This window comes from Lucilia sericata, unplaced genomic scaffold, assembly GCF_015586225.1.
Source record: "Lucilia sericata isolate MDLA Ls3-8-SP2 unplaced genomic scaffold, ASM1558622v1 Contig000645F_arrow, whole genome shotgun sequence".
Taxonomy (NCBI): domain Eukaryota; kingdom Metazoa; phylum Arthropoda; class Insecta; order Diptera; family Calliphoridae; genus Lucilia; species Lucilia sericata.
This window is the reverse complement of record NW_023994651.1, coordinates 178,009-200,435: the sequence shown is the minus strand read 5'-3', so window position 1 is coordinate 200,435 and position 22,427 is coordinate 178,009. Positions and strand designations below refer to the sequence as shown.

At 32.6% G+C, this 22,427-nt stretch overlaps 1 pseudogene; it reads right to left on the bottom strand.

Moving 5' to 3' along the window:
- Window positions 1-936: 936 nt before the first annotated feature.
- Window positions 937-22,427, bottom strand: part of LOC119607020 — a 28,370-nt pseudogene continuing 6,879 nt past the window's right edge.

Sequence of the window (22,427 nt, the reverse complement as noted above, 5' to 3'; positions counted from 1 at the left end):
ACTAGAACTGAACTAGAACTGAACTAGAACTGAACTAGAACTGAACTAGAACTGAACTAGAACTGACTAGAACTGAACTAGAACTGAACTGGAACTGAACTAGAATTGAACTAGAATTGAACTAGAACTGAACTAGGATTGAAGTGAACTAGAAATGAAGTGACTTCCGCGGTAGTAAAAGTTTGCTGGGCTACAGAGTTTGGTTAAGTAACTTGCATCTCATCTCACAAATTTATAAAACTTTGTATGTAAATGTTTGATGTGTGCGAACGATTTTGTAGTTGTTTTCATTTTACGTTTTGTAAATATTTTAACATTTTCCTCTTTTAGTTTCGTGTTTTTAGTTTTTACTTAAAATTGTACTAATTTTAAAAATTTTCTAACTTCTTTTTTGTTTTTGTTTTAGTTTTTAACCATAAATTTAATTAATTCAATCTTCACCCATTAAGTTCATTGAAAATGAAAATAAACTTTCCTCATTGCCCTGGTTATCGTTCAGTTGATCTTCATGGAGTGCTGGTGTAGAGGCATTAGTAATAAATGCTAAATTATTTTCACTATCACTGTCCTGACGACTGCTCTCTTGATATGCATCACACTCATCACACTGATCGCTGCCATCATCGAGCAGAGTGACTTTCGGCTGCAGGCTCTGCAAATGATGATGATGTTGCTGTTGGCGTTGGTCCGTGTTTGAAGGGGGCGGGTGATGAGTAGGCAGTGTTTGTGCTGGTGCTGTTGAATAAGAATGCTCTTTGGTAGAACTTTTAGTTTCATCAGTCAAATTTTCAGCATTAAGATTATTATAATATTTGGCCTTGATTTCTGCCTCTGTTATCAAGGTATTCTCCAAATTCTGGCCACTCGGAGGCATTTGGGTATTTATAACACTTAGTGTTGGTGGCACGTTGAGCATGGATCTAATATTAGAACGATGACGCAGGCCATGATGTAATTGATGCAAATGATGTTGCTGCTGCTCGTAATTCTCTTTGTCATGATGCTCTTGTTGATGATCAAATTTCACATGATCCATAGTATTTACCGAATCTTTTTGTTCTGGAAGAAAGTTTTTCTTAATTTTAAGTTTACTTTTATTTATTTGTTTAAAACTCATACCTAAATTAGCCAAAAGTTTGGGCTGCAAGGGCATTAGATAATCATTACCGGTGGTGGCAGCCCTAGGCTGTAAGCTTTGTACCGGTGGTACGCTTAAATAGTCAGCTTTAGGGAAGATATATAAAAAGATAATAATTAATTCTCTAAATTTCATAAAAAATATTATTTCTAAAGAAATTTAGTTTCAATTTACATTAAAAACTACTTATTTTAAAACAAAGTTTTAAACTAGTGGGATTAATGGGTGAGTTGTTAGCTAAGAACTACATTTGGATTCAAAAGAAAACAAGGAAAACAGGGCTATGCATAAAAGTAAGAATAACATCCAATAAGTTTTGTAGTGAAAAAAGTACACAGATTTCAGTTTCATTTTATCCAAGTCATATCTACTTACAACTGATGACCGCTGGACCCGCCGATCTAATATTTAAAGGTGATGTTTGTATAGAAGTTTCCGATGATCTAGTAATATTCCAACCTATGCCAGTTAGGGGTACTTGTGGTCGTTCTATAATACTAACACCATTAACATTTACACCATTCATGCTGTCTGTTTGTGTTTCTAACCATCGAAAATCAAGAACAGAAAACACATTTTAAATGAACAAAAACAAATTTTGGGCCAAAACCAAATTAAACATTTCTTTTTTCAACAAAATGAAAAATCCAAAAATTAAAAAAAAAAATCAAATAATAGTCTTAAAAAAGCTTTACAGCCTGCAACTACTAAAATATTTATATTTATGTTAAATGCATGATATTTAATTATACAAATTATGTTGTAGTATTTGATTTGTTAACATTTACATACATACATATTTGCAGCTTTTACATACATACACAATACATATGTATTATTAACGATTAATTGCAAAAAAAAAGCAAATTGTTTTTTTCTCAGTTATTGTTTAAAATTTACCAATTTTTTGCTGTGGCAAATGGCTCCTTAAATAGTGGTGCATGATGTGTATGATGTGGTATGCTGCCACCGGTGACCGAACCCTGTGTAAGAGAGGCATGTTTGAATGCATGCGTTCGACCACGAGGCGCAGGACCAGGTTCACGTTTGCGCCGTGGCTGTTCTACGGGTAAAACTCGTCGTCGTTGTTTTGGCAGTTTTGAACGAGCCTGTAAGATAAATAATATGTTGTATTGGAAAGAGAACTAATCTTAAAAGGATCTAGAATTGCAGTGAAACAGAATTAGAAAACAACTAGAACAGAACTAGAACAGGACTAGAACACAATTAGAACAGGACTAGAACAGAACTAGAACAGAACTAGAAAAGAACTAGAACAGAACTAGAACAGAACTAGAACAGAACTAGAACAGAACTAGAACAGAACTAGAACAGAACTAGAACAGAACTAGAACAGAACTAGAACAGAACTAGAACAGAACTAGAACAGAACTAGAACAGAACTAGAACAGAACTAGAACAGAACTAGAACAGAACTAGAACAGAACTAGAACAGAACTAAACAGAACTAGAACAGAACTAGAACAGAACTAGAACAGAACTAGAACAGAACTAGAACAGAACTAGAACAGAACTAGAACAGAACTAGAACAGAACTAGAACAGAACTAGAACAGAACTAGAACAGAACTAGAACAGAACTAGAACAGAACTAGAACAGAACTAGAACAGAACTAGAACAGAACTAGAACAGACTAGAACAGAACTAGAACAGAACTAGAACAGAACTAGAACAGAACTAGAACAGAACTAGAACAGAACTAGAACAGAACTAGAACAGAACTAGAACAGAACTAGAACAGAACTAGAACAGAACTAGAACAGAACTAGAACAGAACTAGAACAGAACTAGAACAGAACTAGAACAGAACTAGAACAGAACTAGAACAGAACTAGAACAGAACTAGAACAGAACTAGAACAGAACTAGACAGAACTAGAACAGAACTAGAACAGAACTAGAACAGAACTAGAACAGAACTAGAACAGAACTAGAACAGAACTAGAACAGAACTAGAACAGAACTAGAACGAACTAGAACGAACTAGAACAGAACTAGAACAGAACTAGAAAACTAGAACAGAACTAGAACAGAACTAGAACAGAACTAGAACAGAACTAGAACAGAACTAAACAGAACTAGAACAAACTAGAACAGAACTAGAACAGAACTAGAACAACTAGAACTAGAGAACTAGAACTGACGAACTAGAACTGAACTAGAACTGAACTAGAACTGAACTAGAACTGAACTAGAACTTAACTAGAACTTAACTAGAACTGAACTAGAACTGAACTAGAACTGAACTAGAACTGAACTAGAACTGAACTAGAACTGAACTAGAACAGAACTAGAACAGAACTAGAACAGAACTAGAACAGAACTAGAACAGAACTAGAACAGAACTAGAACAGAACTAGAACAGAACTAGAACTGAACTAGAACTGAACTAGAACTGAACTAGAACTGAACTAGAACTGAACTAGAACTGAACTAGAACTGAACTAGAACTAAACTAGAGCTTAGCTATAACTAGTCTAGAACTGAACTAGAAGAAATTTTTAATAAAAAATTTAATTTTAGATTTGTATGAAAAATTAAATATTCCAGTCAAGTTTTCCTTTAAAAATGTCATTATATCACAACTATAATTTAATATTGCATTTAAATAAACATCTTAAATAAAATATGTACATGTTGCAAATGGCGCCAGTAATTTAATAAACATGTCTACTGTTCAGAAGAATAATTGCAACATTTCACAAAAGATAAATCGATTACGTTTTCTCTTTTCCTCTACCCTTCTGTACTTCAGTCATTTATTGTTTCTTACACTTACCTGTGTGTGTGAGTAGAACATGGAAAAGTTGCTAACAATTACAGGAACCGGAAGTGCTATTGTTAAGACACCAGCCAACGCACATAAGGCTCCCACAAACATGCCAGGATATGTTTTAGGTGCCACATCGCCATAACCTACAGTGGTCATTGTTACAATGGCCCACCAAAGACCCAGGGTATGCTTTTGAATTGATTTTCCGGGTTATCCTAAACAATGTAAATAAATGTGAATAAATAAAATGTTATATGTTTGTGGAAATTTCAAATACCTGCAACTTTTCAGCATAGTAAGCCAAACTGGCAAAGAAAACAATACCCAGGACGAGGAAAAACACCAGCAATGTAAGTTCTTTTGCAGAAGCCTTAAAGGTATGGATCAATATGCGCAGACCAGGCGAATGACGTGTCAATTTAAATAAACGCATTATCCGTACAATGGAAAATGCCTCCCATAGTCCCGTATATTCACCCATCCTTTGCATAACGTCTGTATAAAAACTTAAAGTGGCCACAAAATCAATATATTGACCGGTGACTTGACAAACTGCCATAAATTGGGAGATACCTGAAGAAAAATTTGATTAGACAACAGATTGATTAGATACAAGAAAACTTACTATAAAACGTATGATAACCTCAAAGAAAAACCACACATTACACACCAGTTCCACATAGAAAAAGGCCTCATGCGGCTGGCCAAATGACTGATGCCAACCATGGGCATGACGAGCATCATCCGACTGGCGTCGAGTGCGTTCATTCCTACGTGATTTCTCCAAACTAAAGGTGGCTATGGGCGTGGCCAAGGCCGAGCTATAATTCCCACCCAAGGGACTAGTGTAATTAATGACTTTGAATAGAGGCTGTAGCAGCGGTATACTGCTGCCATTAAACTCACGACTCGAGGACGCATTTAGTGTGGGCGGCTGTTGCTGTTGTTGAGGTATGATCGGTAAATTTGTTAATGATGGCTGACTATTGGTGGGCGTAAAGTCTACTCGAAAACCCGGATGGGTTTTTAGGCAGAAAGATATCACAGAAACGAATATGAAAAATACGGACATGCTGGCAACGATCTAAGGGATGTAAGAATAAGAAATGATAAATCTAAAGAAGTATATGCGAACTCCAACCTACCTTAGCTCCCGTTGAACTAGAGGGCTCATCAAACAAAGCCCATATTTTGGTTTTAAACGTTGCCAGCAATTTAATTGTCCCTTATTTATGGAATCTTCAAAACCAAATAATCTCGCCACTTGTTCTTCGGAAGGTTTTTCATTATCAATATCTAATTTATCCAAAATTGCTAAGGTATTCTGAAATTTTATTTAAAAAATCAGCTAAAAATAATGTATAAAATAGAAACAACAAACCTGAGTATCTCTGTGTATACTATAGGTGGACCAACACATGGCTCCACTTGATTCGAATCTAAACCCCAAAATTCTAATTCTTCTTCGAATAGCGGACCACAAACATCGTAGGATAGTGAAGTTTACCAGTTCTGAAATGTTAATTTTTAAATTGATATTTTTCGATATTAATTGATACATCGATTAATGAACTTTTGTCATACCTATAATAGTTTAGAATTTGTGTAAAAACTCCAGGATGCCGATCAAAGAAATATTCATTGAGCACTGGATCGTAATTGGCTAAGGCCTCGGTTAAACGTGACAATCTTGTGGCGGGTATTTTCTTAAGTGTTGCTTTATATGTTTCGTATCTGTAATGAAATACAACAAAAATTATTTTAAAAAATACTTTATATAAATATTTTCTTCTAATTTAAATTTAATGTCTAAATACCACAACCATTAGCATTAACGTCAAAATATTAACAAATCAATCTACAGCAAGTCAAGTCCCCATTTCTTTCTATTGGAATTGTTGACCAAAAGTTTACTTTAAAAAAGTCATAAAATTGAGACAATATGTATATAGAACATGTTATTATGTTTGTTTTCTCATGTTTCTGCATTTATTTCTTGTTTATAAAAGTTGTTTATTTTATAAATTTTTGTTTGATTATAATAAATATTTTTCCATAAAAAAAAGCGGAAATTTTAGTTTGCCATCATCATCATCATCTTGCAAATGTTTAGTGTGAGGGCATAAAACTACAGCCAGATGTACACAAAGATGTAGATATAATGAAACACATATAATATGGTCACACACACTATTAGTTGTACAGTAAAGGATAAAATAATAACAATTATTCTCTATAGTCCAGTCAAATATTTAAAAGTTATGTCAGCAGTCTAGTAAGCAGTCCAACATTCAGTCTTTTTATTCAGTCAACAGTTTGTGTTAGCAGTCCAGTTAACAATCAATATGTACAACCAATGAATGGTTTTGTTCCCCACTGTATCAGTTTGTTTATAATGTTTTGCATGCTAATATATATAACGAATGCAAAAATTATATTATTATTATTTCTCTTTAGCACTTACTTTGAAAGAAATTATACAAGTTTTTAAATAAAATTAAATCAAGGAAAAAGTATACTTTTTCCTTTAAAACATAGATTCATAATGTGTTTAATGTAAGTACTTTCCAAACTGTACATTCCCATGTCTTGGATTTGCTAAAAAAAATCGTACACTTCTTAATTAAGAATAGAGATTTAAAAGCAAATATGTATGTATTGTATACATACAATCTTAAATATTTCTCAAATACATACACACATACATGCGTTTTAATTAAGAGCTTACAGTCAAAATGGACTAACGTGAAATTAGCTTACGGATGTTTTGCTCGTATATCAGTTCTAGTTCTGTTCTAGTTCTGTTCTAGTTCTGTTCTAGTTCTGTTCTAGTTCTGTTCTAGTTCTGTTCTAGTTCTGTTCTAGTTCTGTTCTTGTTCTGTTCTAGTTCTGTTCTAGTTCTGTTCTAGTTCTGTTCTGTTCTGTTCTGTTCTGTTCTGTTCTAGTTCTGTTCTGTTCTAGTTCTGTTCTAGTTCTGTTCTAGTTCTGTTCTAGTTCTGTTCTAGTTCTGTTCTAGTTCTGTTCTAGTTCTGTTCTAGTTCTGTTCTAGTTCTGTTCTAGTTCTGTTCTAGTTCTGTTCTAGTTCTGTTCTAGTTCTGTTCTAGTTCTGTTCTAGTTTGTTCTAGTTCTGTTCTAGTTCTGTTCTAGTTCTGTTCTAGTTCTGTTCTAGTTCTGTTCTAGTTCTGTTCTAGTTCTGTTCTAGTTCTGTTCTAGTTCTGTTCTAGTTCTGTTCTAGTTCTGTTCTAGTTCTGTTCTAGTTCTGTTCTAGTTCTGTTCTAGTTCTGTTCTAGTTCCGTTCTAGTTCTGTTCTAGTTCTGTCTAGTTCTGTTCTAGTTCTGTTCTAGTTCTGTTCTACTTCTGTTCTAGTTCTGTTCTAGTTCTGTTCTAGTTCTGTTCTGTTCTAGTTCTGTTCTAGTTCTGTTCTAGTTCTGTTCTAGTTCTGTTCTAGTTCTGTTCTAGTTCTGTTCTAGTTCTGTTCTAGTTCTGTTCTAGTTCTGTTCTAGTTCTGTTCTAGTTCTCTTCTAGTTCTGTTCTAGTTCTGTTCTAGTTCCGTTCTAGTTCTGTTCTAGTTCTGATCTAGTTCTGATCTAGTTCTGTTCTAGTTCTGTTCTAGTTCTGTTCTACTTCTGTTCTAGTTCTGTTCTAGTTCTGTTCTAGTTCTCTTATAGTTCTGTTCTAGTTCTGTTCTAGTTCTGTTCTAGTTCTGTTCTAGTTCTGTTCTAGTTCTGTTCTAGTTCTGTTCTAGTTCTGTTCTAGTTCTGTTCTAGTTCTGTTCTAGTTCTGTTCTAGTTCTGTTCTAGTTCTGTTCTAGTTCTGTTCTAGTTCTGTTCTAGTTCTGTTCTAGTTCTGTTCTAGTTCTGTTCTAGTTCTGTTCTAGTTCTGTTCTAGTTCTGTTCTAGTTCTGTTCTAGTTCTGTTCTAGTTCTGTTCTAGTTCTGTTCTAGTTCTGTTCTAGTTCTGTTCTAGTTCTGTTCTAGTTCTGTTCTAGTTCTGTTCTAGTTCTGTTCTAGTTCTGTTCTAGTTCTGTTCTAGTTCTGTTCTAGTTCTGTTCTAGTTCTGTTCTAGTTCTGTTCTAGTTCTGTTCTAGTTCTGTTTAGTTCTGTTCTAGTTCTGTTCTAGTTCTGTTCTAGTTCTGTTCTAGTTCTGTTCTAGTTCTGTTCTAGTTCTGTTCTAGTTCTGTTCTGTTCTAGTTCTGTTCTAGTTCTGTTCTAGTTCTGTTCTAGTTCTGTTCTAGTTCTGTTCTAGTTCTGTTCTCTGTTCTGTTCTAGTTCTGTTCTAGTTCTGTTCTAGTTCTGTTCTAGTTCTGTTCTAGTTCTGTTCTGTTCTAGTTCTGTTCTAGTTCTGTTCTAGTTTGTTCTAGTTCTGTTCTAGTTCTGTTCTAGTTCTGTTCTAGTTCTGTTCTAGTTCTGTTCTAGTTCTGTTCTAGTTCTGTTCTAGTTCGTTCTAGTTCTGTTCTAGTTCTGTTCTAGTTCTGTTCTAGTTCTGTTCTAGTTCTGTTCTAGTTCTGTTCTAGTTCTGTTCTAGTTCTGTTCTAGTTCTGTTCTAGTTCTGTTCTAGTTCTGTTCTAGTTCTGTTCTAGTTCTGTTCTAGTTCTGTTCTAGTTCTGTTCTAGTTCTGTTCTAGTTCTGTTCTAGTTCTGTTCTAGTTCTGTTCTAGTTCTGTTCTAGTTCTGTTCTAGTTCTGTTCTAGTTCTGTTCTAGTTCTGTTCTAGTTCTGTTCTAGTTCTGTTCTAGTTCTGTTCTAGTTCTGTTCTAGTTCTGTTCTAGTTCTGTTCTAGTTCTGTTCTAGTTCTGTTCTAGTTCTGTTCTAGTTCTGTTCTAGTTGTTCTAGTTCTGTTCTAGTTCTGTCTAGTTCTGTTCTAGTTCTGTTCTAGTTCTGTTCTACTTCTCTTCTAGTTCTGTTCTAGTTCTGTTCTAGTTCTGTTCTAGTTCTGTTCTAGTTCTGTTCTAGTTCTGTTCTAGTTCTGTTCTAGTTCTGTTCTAGTTCTGTTCTAGTTCTGTTCTAGTTCTGTTCTAGTTCTGTTCTAGTTCTGTTCTAGTTCTGTTCTAGTTCTGTTCGTTCCGTTCTAGTTCTGTTCTAGTTCTGTCTAGTTCTGATCTAGTTCTGTTCTAGTTCTGTTCTATTCTGTTCTAGTTCTGTTCTAGTTCTGTTCTAGTTCTCTTCTAGTTCTGTTCTAGTTCTGTTCTAGTTCTGTTCTAGTTCTGTTTTGTTTCTTTCTAGTTCTGTTCTTTTTTTGTTGTCTAGTTCTGTTCTAGTTCTGTTCTAGTTCTGTTCTAGTTCTGTTCTAGTTCTGTTCTAGTTCTGTTCTAGTTCTGTTCTAGTTCTGTTCTAGTTCTGTTCTAGTTCTGTTCTAGTTCTGTTCTAGTTCTGTTCTAGTTCTGTTCTAGTTCTGTTCTAGTTCTGTTCTAGTTCTGTTCTAGTTCTGTTCTAGTTCTGTTCTAGTTCTGTTCTAGTTTGTTCTAGTTCTGTCTAGTTCTGTTCTAGTTCTGTTCTAGTTCTGTTCTAGTTCTGTTCTAGTTCTGTTTAGTTCTGTTCTAGTTCTGTTCTAGTTCTGTTCTAGTTCTGTTCTAGTTCTGTTCTAGTTCTGTTCTAGTTCTGTTCTAGTTCTGTTCTAGTTCTGTTCTAGTTCTGTTCTAGTTCTGTTCTAGTTCTGTTCTAGTTCTGTTCTAGTTCTGTTCTAGTTCTGTTCTAGTTCTGTTCTAGTTTGTTCTAGTTCTGTTCTAGTTCTGTTCTAGTTCTGTTCTAGTTCTGTTCTAGTTCTGTTCTAGTTCTGTTCTAGTTATGTTAGTTCTGTTCTAGTTGTTAGTTCTGTTCTAGTTCTGTTCTAGTTCTGTTCTAGTTATTTCTAGTTCTGTTCTAGTTCTGTTCTAGTTCTGTTCTAGTTCTGTTCTAGTTCTGTTCTAGTTCTGTTCTAGTTCTGTTCTAGTTCTGTTCTAGTTCTGTTCTAGTTCTGTTCTAGTTCTGTTCTAGTTCTGTTGTAGTTCTGTTCTAGTTCTGTTCTAGTTCTGTTGTAGTTCTGTTCTAGTTCTGTTATAGTTCTGTTCTAGTTCTGTTCTAGTTCTGTTCTAGTTCTGTTCTAGTTATGTTATAGTTCTGTTTAGTTCTGTTCTAGTTCTGTTCTAGTTCTGTTCTAGTTCTGTTCTAGTTCTGTTCTAGTTCTGTTCTAGTTCTGTTCTAGTTCTGTTCTAGTTCTGTTCTAGTTCTGTTCTAGTTCTGTTCTAGTTCTGTTCTAGTTCTGTTCTAGTTCTGTTCTAGTTCTGTTCTAGTTCTGATCTAGTTCTGATCTAGTTCTGTTCTAGTTCTGTTCTAGTTCTGTTCTAGTTCTGTTCTAGTTTCTGTTCTAGTTCTGTTCTGGTTCTGTTCTAGTTCTGTTCTAGTTCTGTTCTAGTCTGTTCTAGTTCTGTTTTAGTTTAGTTTTGTTTACTTCGAGTTCAATACCCACGACAAATCTTTTTAAAACATGTCTTAAACTTCTTGCTCTCAAATAAACTTTATTTACACTCTTGTTTCTCAAAGTTTAAAATAACAATCAAAAACTGTCTTTCTACTTTTCCCTGCTTTAATTGCTGCTGATAACTAACAAGCTGAATAAGTAAGTTTTTTAAAAAGTTATTTTTTCTGCCTCCAAGACATGAACAATATCTGTTTTTTTAGTATCTTTTCACTTCACTTGACCCTGTATTTAGTAATGTAGAAAAAGACAATTTTTTCATTTCATACATTGTACATACATACATACATACATACATATATAGTAGTTTGTAAGCTATTGAGAAACAAAGATTGCATATCACACATTTCTCAAGAAAAAAAGTTTATTTTTAAAAATTTCAAAATAAAATTGGCGTAAAGAGCAAAAATTTTCCAATTTCCCCCATAATAAAATCTGTTCTAGCATATGTAAGTCATAAAGGCTATAAATCGATTTTATAATTAAAAATTTCTGCAGTTGCATTTGAATGTCATGCCTGGCCTATTTACCCCTTCTTCCTTAATAAGACGAAAAAATATTTCACGTATGAACATATGAAAAAAAGTTAAGGAAAAGCACATATCTCATAATAAATAAATAATGCAAATCAAGTTGGTTGCCATGAGAAGGAAAACATTTCAGTTTTCCTCTTACTAATTTGATGATTAAGAAAAAAAAAACTAAATTGAAAAAAAGGAAAAAGAAACAATTTTGAAAAATTGTTAAACTGTGATTATGTTAAGAGTTGTTTTCTAATGCTGCCAAAGACCACACATACTTACAAATACACTTGTTTAAAAACTCATACATATTAATGGATTTAGTGCACCACAGCCTCACTTACACATCCAAACATACATATGAACATTGTACTTAAAACATAAACATGTTGTTAAATTCATACTCGAATACCCGCCTAAGTATCCAAGTATCCAAAGGTTATACACTAACGTATGCCAAAGCCAAAGGAAAAGGGGGATGGTATTACGTTTAACGTCTACCCTAGTTAAACATTTCATGTATATTTTATACTCCCCTTGCATGTATGCCTCTAAATACTTAAATAAAAAAGAAACGTTATAAAAATTTTGAACATGTTATATATCGCCACAGTAATGTTAGAACACCAGTCAGTATGTGTAAGGGGACAAGTTTTTGTAGTAGGAGTAGTTAATCTTGGTTCCACCCTGTTAATTAAACCTATGGGAGGTACTTTTCTCGTTACTGTATACAAAATACATTTATTATGTATAGTTGTTATACGTTTCCTGCGTTTATAAAATGTTTAAAAGCATTTATACTTAAATTCATCTTAAAAGTATATAATCATACACACATACACGCACCTATTCTACAACACATACTTATGCACAGCCTTTTGTTCATTTCCATGTCATTCATTTTATGTTTCTCTTTATTGTTCTTAAAAAGTCTTTATGTATGAAGAATGTCTGCACATTTGTATACTGTTAATATTCATACAATTGTTTTTCACAGTTAAGGGGTTAATTGAAAAATAACTTAACTATAGTCTAGTCTATAGTCTAGTCTATAGTCTAGTCTATAGTCTAGTCTATAGTCTAGTCTATAGTTCTAGTCTATAGTCTAGTCTATAGTCTAGTCTATAGTCTAGTCTATAGTCTAGTCTATAGTCTAGTCTATAGTCTAGTCTATAGTCTAGTCTATAGTCTAGTCTATAGTCTGTCTATAGTCTAGTCTATAGTTAGTCTATAGTCTAGTCTATAGTCTAGTCTATAGTCTAGTCTATAGTCTAGTCTATAGTAGTCTATAGTCTAGTCTATAGTCTAGTCTATAGTCTAGTCTATAGTCTAGTCTATAGTCTAGTCTATAGTCTAGTCTATAGTCTAGTCTATAGTCTAGTCTATAGTCTAGTCTATAGTCTAGTCTATAGTCTAGTCTTATCGTAGTCCTATAGTCTAGTCTATAGTCTAGTCTATAGCTCTAGTCTATAGTCTAGTCTATAGTCTAGTCTATCGTCTAGTCTATAGTCTAGTCTATAGTCTAGTCTATAGTCTAGTCTATAGTCTAGTCTATAGTCTAGTCTTATAGTCCTAGTCTATAGTCTAGTCTATAGTCTAGTCTATAGTCTAGTCTATAGTCCTAGTCTATAGATCCTAGTCTATAGTCTAGTCTATAGTCTAGTCCTATAGGTCTAGTCTATAGTTCTAGTCTATAGTCTAGTCTATAGTCTAGTCTATAGTCTAGTCTATGTCTAGTCTTAGTCTAGTCTAGAGTCATAGTCTATAGTCTAGTCTATAGTCTAGTCCTATAGTCTAGTCTATAGTCTAGTCTATAGTCTAGTCTATTCTAGTCTAGTCTGTCTATAGTCTAGTCTATAGGTCCTAGTCTATAGTCTAGTCTATAGCTAGTCGTATAGTCTAGTCTATAGTATAGTCCTATAGTCTAGTCTATAGTCTAGTCTATAGTCTAGTCTATAGTCTAGTCTATAGTCTAGTCTATAGTCTAGTCTATAGTCTAGTCTATAGTCTAGTCTATAGTCTAGTCTATAGTCTAGTCTATAGTCTAGTCTATAGTCTAGTCTATAGTCTAGTCTATAGTATAGTCTATAGTCTAGTCTATAGTCTAGTCTATAGTGTAGTCTATAGTCCAGTCTATAGTCTAGTCTATAGTCTAGTCTATAGTCTAGTCTATAGTCTAGTCTATAGTCTAGTCTATAGTCTAGTCTATAGTCTAGTCTATAGTCTAGTCTATAGTCTAGTCTATAGTCTAGTCTATAGTCTAGTCTATAGTCTAGTCTATTGTCTAGTATATGTTTGGTAATAGTCTGGAATATTTAGTAAATTACCAATTTACCCTCTTACATTTATACAAACATATCGTGATATGCAGCAGTCTACAAAATTATGTTTTGAATATTCATACGTACGCCACTCACGGGTACGTGTAGTGTGTAGTAAGTTAGCTTAAAGTGAGTGAAATGCAAACTTTTTAATAATTTCCAAGTGTAGGTTTATTTACAAGACTACAAGTGTGTGCATTGTATATTTGCAAGTATTACTATACATTTGTACTATTTGGACTAGTTTTTTTCATAAGCCCTTTTCAACGGCCTAAACAGCAGTAGCAGCAACAAATACTTCTCTACAGGCACTACAAATGTAAGAACACTTGTTTAAAACCTTTATTTTCTACAAGTCCTAAAGCTACAAAAGGAGCAGACACAGTTGGGGTTTCTTAGTTTGCTACAGGCTATTAACTCAAAGTCAATATTTGACTAGTTTCTCGTAGTTTTTGTCATGTCTTGTCTTTTCTTGGTTTTCTTTTTTTTATTTTTCATTTTTATTTTATGAATGATGTTGATGAATATTTTATGGGTTTGTGTGAATATTATTTCATTTACTAGACATCAACCGAATAGAACAGAACAACATCATCATTCATAACATAATCGTCATCATCATCGTCAACAGCCTAGAATCTAAAGATGAACTGTGAAGATGACAGTTTTTGTGGTTTAGTTACCGCAAAAAATAAAAAAATGAAACAAAAATATGAAGAAAAAAATTAACTGATTGTTTTTTATTAAAAAGGGAAAAGAAATAAAATAAAATAAAATGGGGCATTTAAGTTTTATTTTCATGTCATAGTTTTCTCTTTTATTTAGTTGTGGCAGATAATAATACTATGTAGGCAGAAATGTATGGGGCCTTTAAGAATTTTTGTGTATATTTAGTTGATATAAAAAGTAATACAATAAAATATAATAGTCTTAATAGATTTTTATTGGGCTAGTTTTGTATAATTTGAAGTCGTAGTGAATATGTCCTTTTTATAACTGATCCTGTTTTCCAATTTTAAATAATTTGTTTATATATGTATTTAACAATCTAATTAGACTAGAATACAGACTAAATTATAGATTATACTAGGGAATAGACTGTAGACCATACTACAAACTAGACTGTAAACTACACTATAGACTAGTCTGTAGAATAAACTATAGACTGGAATGTAGGATAAACTATGGATTATGCTATAGACTATTCCATACACTAGACTATGAACAACCCTCTAGACTTGACTATAGACTATACAAAATATGGAACATATTGAACTATAGACTAGACTATAGACTAGACTATAGACTAGACTATAGACTAGACTATAGACTAGACTATAGACTAGACTATAGACTAGACTATAGACTAGACTATAGACTAGACTATAGACTAGACTATAGACTAGACTATAGACTAGACTATAGACTAGACTATAGACTAGACTATAGACTAGACTATAGACTAGACTATAGACTAGACTATAGACTAGACTATAGACTAGACTATAGACTAGACTATAGACTAGACTATAGACTAGACTATAGACTAGACTATAGACTAGACTATAGACTAGACTATAGACTATACTATAGACTAGACTATAGACTAGACTATAGACTAGACTATAGACTGACTATAGACTAGACTATAGACTAGACTATAGACTAGACTATAGACTAGACTATAGACTAGACTATAGACTAGACTATAGACTAGACTATAGACTAGACTATAGACTAGACTATAGACTAGACTATAGACTAGACTATAGACTAGACTATAGACTAGACTATAGACTAGACTATAGACTAGACTATAGACTAGACTATAGACTAGACTATAGACTAGACTATAGACTAGACTATAGACTAGACTATAGACTAGACTATAGACTAGACTATAGACTAGACTATAGACTAGACTATAGACTAGACTATAGACTAGACTATAGACTAGACTATAGACTAGACTATAGACTAGACTATAGACTAGACTATAGACTAGACTATAGACTAGACTATAGACTAGACTATAGACTAGACTATAGACTAGACTATAGACTAGACTATAGACTAGACTATAGACTAGACTATAGACTAGACTATAGACTAGACTATAGACTAGACTATAGACTAGACTATAGACTAGACTATAGACTAGACTATAGACTAGACTATAGACTAGACTATAGACTAGACTATAGACTAGACTATAGACTAGACTATAGACTAGACTATAGACTAGACTATAGACTAGACTATAGACTAGACTATAGACTAGACTATAGACTAGACTATAGACTAGACTATAGACTAGACTATAGACTAGACTATAGACTAGACTATAGACTAGACTATAGACTAGACTATAGACTAGACTATAGACTAGACTATAGACTAGACTATAGACTAGACTATAGACTAGACTATAGACTAGACTATAGACTAGACTATAGACTAGACTATAGACTAGACTATAGACTAGACTATAGACTAATAGACTAGACTATAGACTAGACTATAGACTAGACTATAGACTAGACTATAGACTAGACTATAGACTAGACTATAGACTAGACTATAGACTAGACTATAGACTAGACTATAGACTAGACTATAGACTAGACTATAGACTAGACTATAGACTAGACTAGACTAGACTAGACTATAGACTAGACTATAGACTAGACTATAGACTAGACTATAGACTAGACTATAGACTAGACTATAGACTAGACTATAGACTAGACTATAGACTAGACTAGACTAGACTACAGACTAGACTATAGTCTAGACTAGACTATCGACTAGACTATAGTTACTATAGACTAGACTATAGACTAGACTATAGACTAGACTATAGACTAGACTATAGACTAGACTATAGACTAGACTATAGACTAGACTATAGACTAGACTATAGACTTAACTATAGACTAGACTGTAGACTAGACTATCGAATACACTACAGGCTAGATTCTAGACTATAATATAGACTAGACTATGGATTAGTCTGTAGTCCATACTAAAGACAAACTATAGTTTGTACTATAGTGGAGTCTATACGCCATAGTTCAGACTACATTGTAGACTTTAGTCCTGAATATGGACTATACTCCAGTCCAATCTATAGAAAATATATTTATTTATTTTTTTCAAAACATTTTAATAGTTATTTAACAATCTAATTATCCATGACATTTAGACTTTAAGGTAAATACTCACATATGCAAACATATGAGTTAAATAAGCAATCTAGCGAAAATCCTTGAAAACTAATTGAATCTCGTAAAAAGCAAACAAAACTAGTTCACAGTTCACAGCATTAGCATTATTTACTTGGGAAATCATTTAATGTTAATAATAAATTAACATAAAATCTAACATTAACCGCACAAATATTTAATGTTTATAATAAATTAACATAAAATCTAACATTAACCGCACAAATACAAAAGGTTAATATAATTTGTCATTGCCCTGCAAAACCCAAAACTTTAGTTTTAATTATTTCTGCAAATTAGTTAACTTGCGTTTAATCTCGAAAACCCATAAAATAATTTAGAAATTCCCAAAAGTATCATAAAAAATTCTCAACATTACCAAATACCAACAACAAGTGAAAACTAAAATTGTTAAAATGTAAATGAAAATCACAATTTTTTTAATTTAATTTATTCACACAACTGTATGTTAATACTAGCACTCTCACTCATACATATAATATCATTTTAAATATGTTCTTCTTAACATCTATAGAAAATTGTTTATACAGACTTGACATATTTCAATAATAAAGTACATTGGAAAATGCCGTTGAAAGTGGTTTAAATAAATGTCAATAATTGTCGACCTTGTTTGTGTTTGTTTTTTATTTTACTATTATTTTTATTAAGTTTTTGTGTTAACTTTCTATTTAAGAACTAATAAAACAAGTGACAACTTGATGATAGTTGGAATAATTGATGCATCAGCACAATCATAGAAAACAAGGCATCACTTGATTTCATTTGGAATGGGAAAAAAACATGAGATTGATGATGAAGAACAATGAGTATTTATTAGATGCTTAGAGAAAAAAATAATTTTTAGTGGAAGATTATAGTTCAGATTATAGACTATAATATAGTGAAGACTATGGACTAGACTATAGGTAAGACTAAGAGTATACTATTGACTGACTATAAGCCAAACTACAAATTAGACATTAATCCATTCTATAGACTAGATTTTAGACCTGACTATGAACTAGACTTTATACTTGAAAATAAGTGAGAGTAGACTATAGATTAGACTACAGTTCAGACTATTGACTAAACTATAATAGAAGCTACAGATTAAACTTTAGTCGAGACTATAGACTAGATAATAGTCTAGATCATTGTCCAGACTATAGACAAGACTTTAGTGCAGACTAGACAATAGTTCAGAATATAGACTAGACTACAGTTTAGATTATTGACTAGACTATAGTCCGTACTATAGACAAGACATCATAGGCAAGACAAGACTTTAGCAAAAACTGTAAACTAGGCTATAGTCCATACTACAGTTCAGACTATAGTTTTGACTATAGACGTAGTTATAGTCCAGACTATAGACTAGCCTATAGTCCAGACTATTAACTAGCATATAGTTCAGAATATAAACTGGAATAGTTAGACTAGACTACAGTCCATGCAAAAATTTTGACTAGACTATAGTTCAGACTATAGACTAGACTATAATCCAGACTATAAACTAGACTATAGTCCAGACTATAGACTAGACTATAGTCCAGACTATAGACTAGACCATAGTCCAGACTATTGACTAGAATATAGTCCAGACTATAGACTAGACTATAGTCCAGACTATAGACTAGACTATAGTCCCAACTATAGACTAGACTATAGTCCAGACTATAGACTAGACTATAGTCCAGACTACAGTCAATATTATAGAGTAGACTATAGTCAAAAGTATAAACTAGACTAAAGTTCAGTCTATAGGCTAGCCTATAGCCACGGCTATACAGATGAGTATGGTCAAAATTTGATTAGGCTATAGTCCAAACTATAGACTAAATTTTAGTTTTGATATTTTTCTATAGAAAAAAATTATGTATTAAAGTTTTTCTATTAAAGTTTCTCATAGTTAGTATGTACTCTTTCTCATTTTGTGCTCTTTTTCCTCTCAAATTAATATTTTGCTGGTAACATTATGTTGCGTATGTGGAATATTAACTAGCTGCTAATTAATATTCATCATACGCCTAAAGTCTTATAACAAACTTTTATCTTTTGTAATCGAAAGTATTTCAAAAGAATATATTAAGTTTTCATTATACTTTATATAATATTAAAGGATCAGAAAGTGATATATATTTTGAGAATGTTAAAGGTATTAATATCAATGTTAAGTAAATTGTTTCAATTTTATGAAATTTTTAAACAATTGTTAACAGATTTTAGCACTTACTTAAGAGTTTTTTAATAAACATTTACTTATCACATTACTATTTTCAATTTAATAATTTAAAAAATGCCCTCCCAAAAACAAAAAATAAAATTATTTGATTATCCCTAATTTGTATTTATATCACACAACATTGAACAAAAACCCCTACTTAATTTACAAGAAAAAAATTCATACATTCATTCATTCAGTCAGTCCCATCCATACATTATTAGATGATCCCTAAAGACTCATAAAACACATTTCATTTCGTAGATATGGTTTTTTCCGATTCTCTTTTACATTTTTGTTTTATATGAATTTAACATCATATTGAAAATTAAACAAGTACAAGGAGTCTGAGTTTGAGCTTGAAGCCAACAATAACAATCTGGTCTGGTATTTAATGTTTTCAACAAAATTTAATAAATCATAAACTAAAGTACCGTCTATAAACTATAAACATTTATTGGGTTTATAAAAACACAAACATATGTAGGCACACACACTCACGCATACAGGCATATGTAAACTAAATTAAACATCTTAAGAGTGGGGGAGGTAGGGAGAGTGTGTGTGTAAAAGAGAGAGATAGAGTTTGTGGATGTTGATAAACATTAAGTTAAACTCAACAGGCATATTATTTACATGTTAAATACAAATACACTTTCATATATACAATGCGAGTGTATGTTTGTATTATGTTGCTTAAGTAGGCGTAAGTTTATTCATGGGTATTTTTGGTTGTTGTTCTTGTTTACTCACCTTATGCCACCAACATTAAGTATTATACGATTTTCGCCATCCATTTTTCTGCTGCTTTAGTTCTTGTTGTTGCTGCTGTTATATAGGTTGTATTATTTGCTGTTGTTGTTTTAAGCTGTTGTTTCTGCTGCTGCTGTTGCCGTTGTTGTGGATGATGTTGATGTCTAAACGGAAATCTACAATATATCATTCCCATAGAAGACCAAGAAAGCTTTAAGCCTTCAAGAGTTTATTTGGCAGGATAAATAATATGTTTTGTTTTTAGCTTTCTTTACTGATGATTATTTTTACTAGAACTGTTTGGTAGAAATTACAATGCTAATAATGATGATATGGTTTTACACACGGTTTGCGTTATCTACATATACACAGACATGTGTAGATATGTATGTGTATGTAAATATTTTTGTAATTTGTATAAATTTGTGTGTTTTGTTAAGCTAGCCAGGACACATATGTGTCCTTGTATACTCAAATTAAGAATTTTTTTTGGTTTGGTTTTATTACTGTTATACAAATAGATATGTATATGTATGTAAATCAATATACATGTTAAAATATTCATATATTTCCTGTGTTTTTTTTAATCTTACTTTTCTTTCCTCTAAAACTTTTAATACTTTTATCTCTTGCTTATTTATTATTTATTCAATAATTTTTTATCAACATTATTTTTTTTTTAATTGCACTTAAGTTGCCCGCAATGAATGACATTAATTAGTTAGATATATACATAAACAAGGCAATAAACTAGAAATACCAACTACAAGTTTTTTTTCTCTTCTTTTCTCTTTTAGTAGTTGCTATTTATTATAAACAAACCTAATAGATGAAAGCAATTTTTTTCCTACACTTTTTTTCGTCTTAATAAGCTCCTAGACATAATATACACAACAAATAACAACAACAACAAAAACACGTTTTTAATAATAGAAAAACTTTTAATTTGTTACTCTTAAACACACACACACAGACAAACTAACACTTATACTTGCACACATTAGCATTCTTTTGACGAAAATGCTTTTAGTCAACACAAATTATAAAAACACACACACAAAATATAAGTAACAACAACGACAACAAGAAAATAATTTCGTTATTTTGCTATTCAACTACAACTAAGTAAATGCACAGTGGGTAGTTTTAAAGAAATTTTCGAATTTATTAAGAAAACAACAATAACCCAAATTTTAAATTTATTACAGTTTATAGAAAAATATTATAGTTTTTTATGTAAACCCTTTTTTCTATAGAAAAAGCAGTGTATAACAGTTTTTTGAACCCTGGTATAGTCTATAGTCTAGTCTATAGTCTAGTCTATAGTCTAGTCTATAGTCTAGTCTATAGTCTAGTCTATAGTCTAGTCTATAGTCTAGTCTATAGTCTAGTCTATAGTCTAGTCTATAGTCTAGTCTATAGTCTAGTCTATAGTCTAGTCTATAGTCTAGTCTATAGTCTATAGTCTAGTCTATAGTCTAGTCTATAGTCTAGTCTATAGTCTAGTCTATAGTCTAGTCTATAGTCTAGTCTATAGTCTAGTCTATAGTCTAGTCTATAGTCCTAGTCTATAGTCTAGTCTATAGTCTAGTCTATAGTCTAGTCTATAGTCTAGTCTATAGTCTAGTCTATAGTCTAGTCTATAGTCTAGTCTATAGTCTAGTCTATAGTCTAGTCTATAGTCTAGTCTATAGTCTAGTCTATAGTCTAGTCTATAGTCTAGTCTATAGTCTAGTCTATAGTCTAGTCTATAGTCTAGTCTATAGTCTAGTCTATAGTCTAGTCTATAGTCCTAGTCTATAGTCTAGTCTATAGTCTAGTCTATAGTCTAGTCTATAGTCTAGTCTATAGTCTAGTCTATAGTCTAGTCTATAGTCCTAGTCTATAGTCTAGTCTATAGTCTAGTCTAGTCTATAGTCTAGTCTATAGTCTAGTCTATAGTCTAGTCTATAGTCTAGTCTATAGTCTAGTCGATAGTCTAGTCTATAGTCTAGTCTATAGTCTAGTCTATAGTCTAGTCTATAGTCTAGTCTATAGTCTAGTCCTATAGTCTAGTCTATAGTCTAGTCTATAGTCTAGTCTATAGTCTAGTCTATAGTCTAGTCTATAGTCTAGTCTATAGTCTAGTCTATAGTCTAGTCTATAGTCTAGTCTATAGTTTAGTTTATAGTCTAGTCTATAGTCTAGTCTATAGTCTAGTCTATAGTCTAGTCTATAGTCTAGTCTATAGTCTAGTCTATAGTCTAGTCTATAGTTTTTTTTTTTTTTTTTTTTTTTTTTTTTTTTTTTGTTGCGCCGGAGGTGTGGAATCTTCAAAAGATGTATCCAACCCGTGTTGGAAAACATGCACGACTCGCCTAGGCGTCTACGTACTAAACCACACCCCATTACTTCCCCACTCCCCGCGGGACTGCCAATTGGTATTACCTCTCGGGGGGGTTTGCCCATAATAGGGAACTCTTCGTTTCTTACTCTATCACATTTTGTGATGCACTGCTGAGGGCCATTTTACGGACAATTTCCGCTTCGCGTAATGTTTTGTTTATATCGTTCATAAACCTATTAACTGCGTCCCATTTCTCTTGGGATTTCAGCATTATGCTGGTTATGTTGGTTACCGTTATACTTTCACCTAGATTAGATTCTAGTGTGTTTCGGTTACTTAAAAATCTTGGACATACGAATGTGACGTGTTCCGCCGTTTCATCCTCTTCGGCGCATTCTGGGCATCTGGGAGTGCTATCGTGACCGAAGCGATGCAGGTAACTTCTGTATCCGCCATGTCCCGTAAGGAATTGAGTTAGGTTGTAATTCACTTCACCATGTGGCCGATGTATCCACGTATTAATATTAGGTATTAGTCTGAAGGTCCAACGGCCTTTAGGAGAGTTTTCCCATCTTCTTTGCCAACTTGCTATGGCTTTTTCTCTTTCAGTTTTCCGAATTTGGTTTTTGGGGATCTCCGGATTTTCGCGTAACGTATTATATACATTCGACATTTCC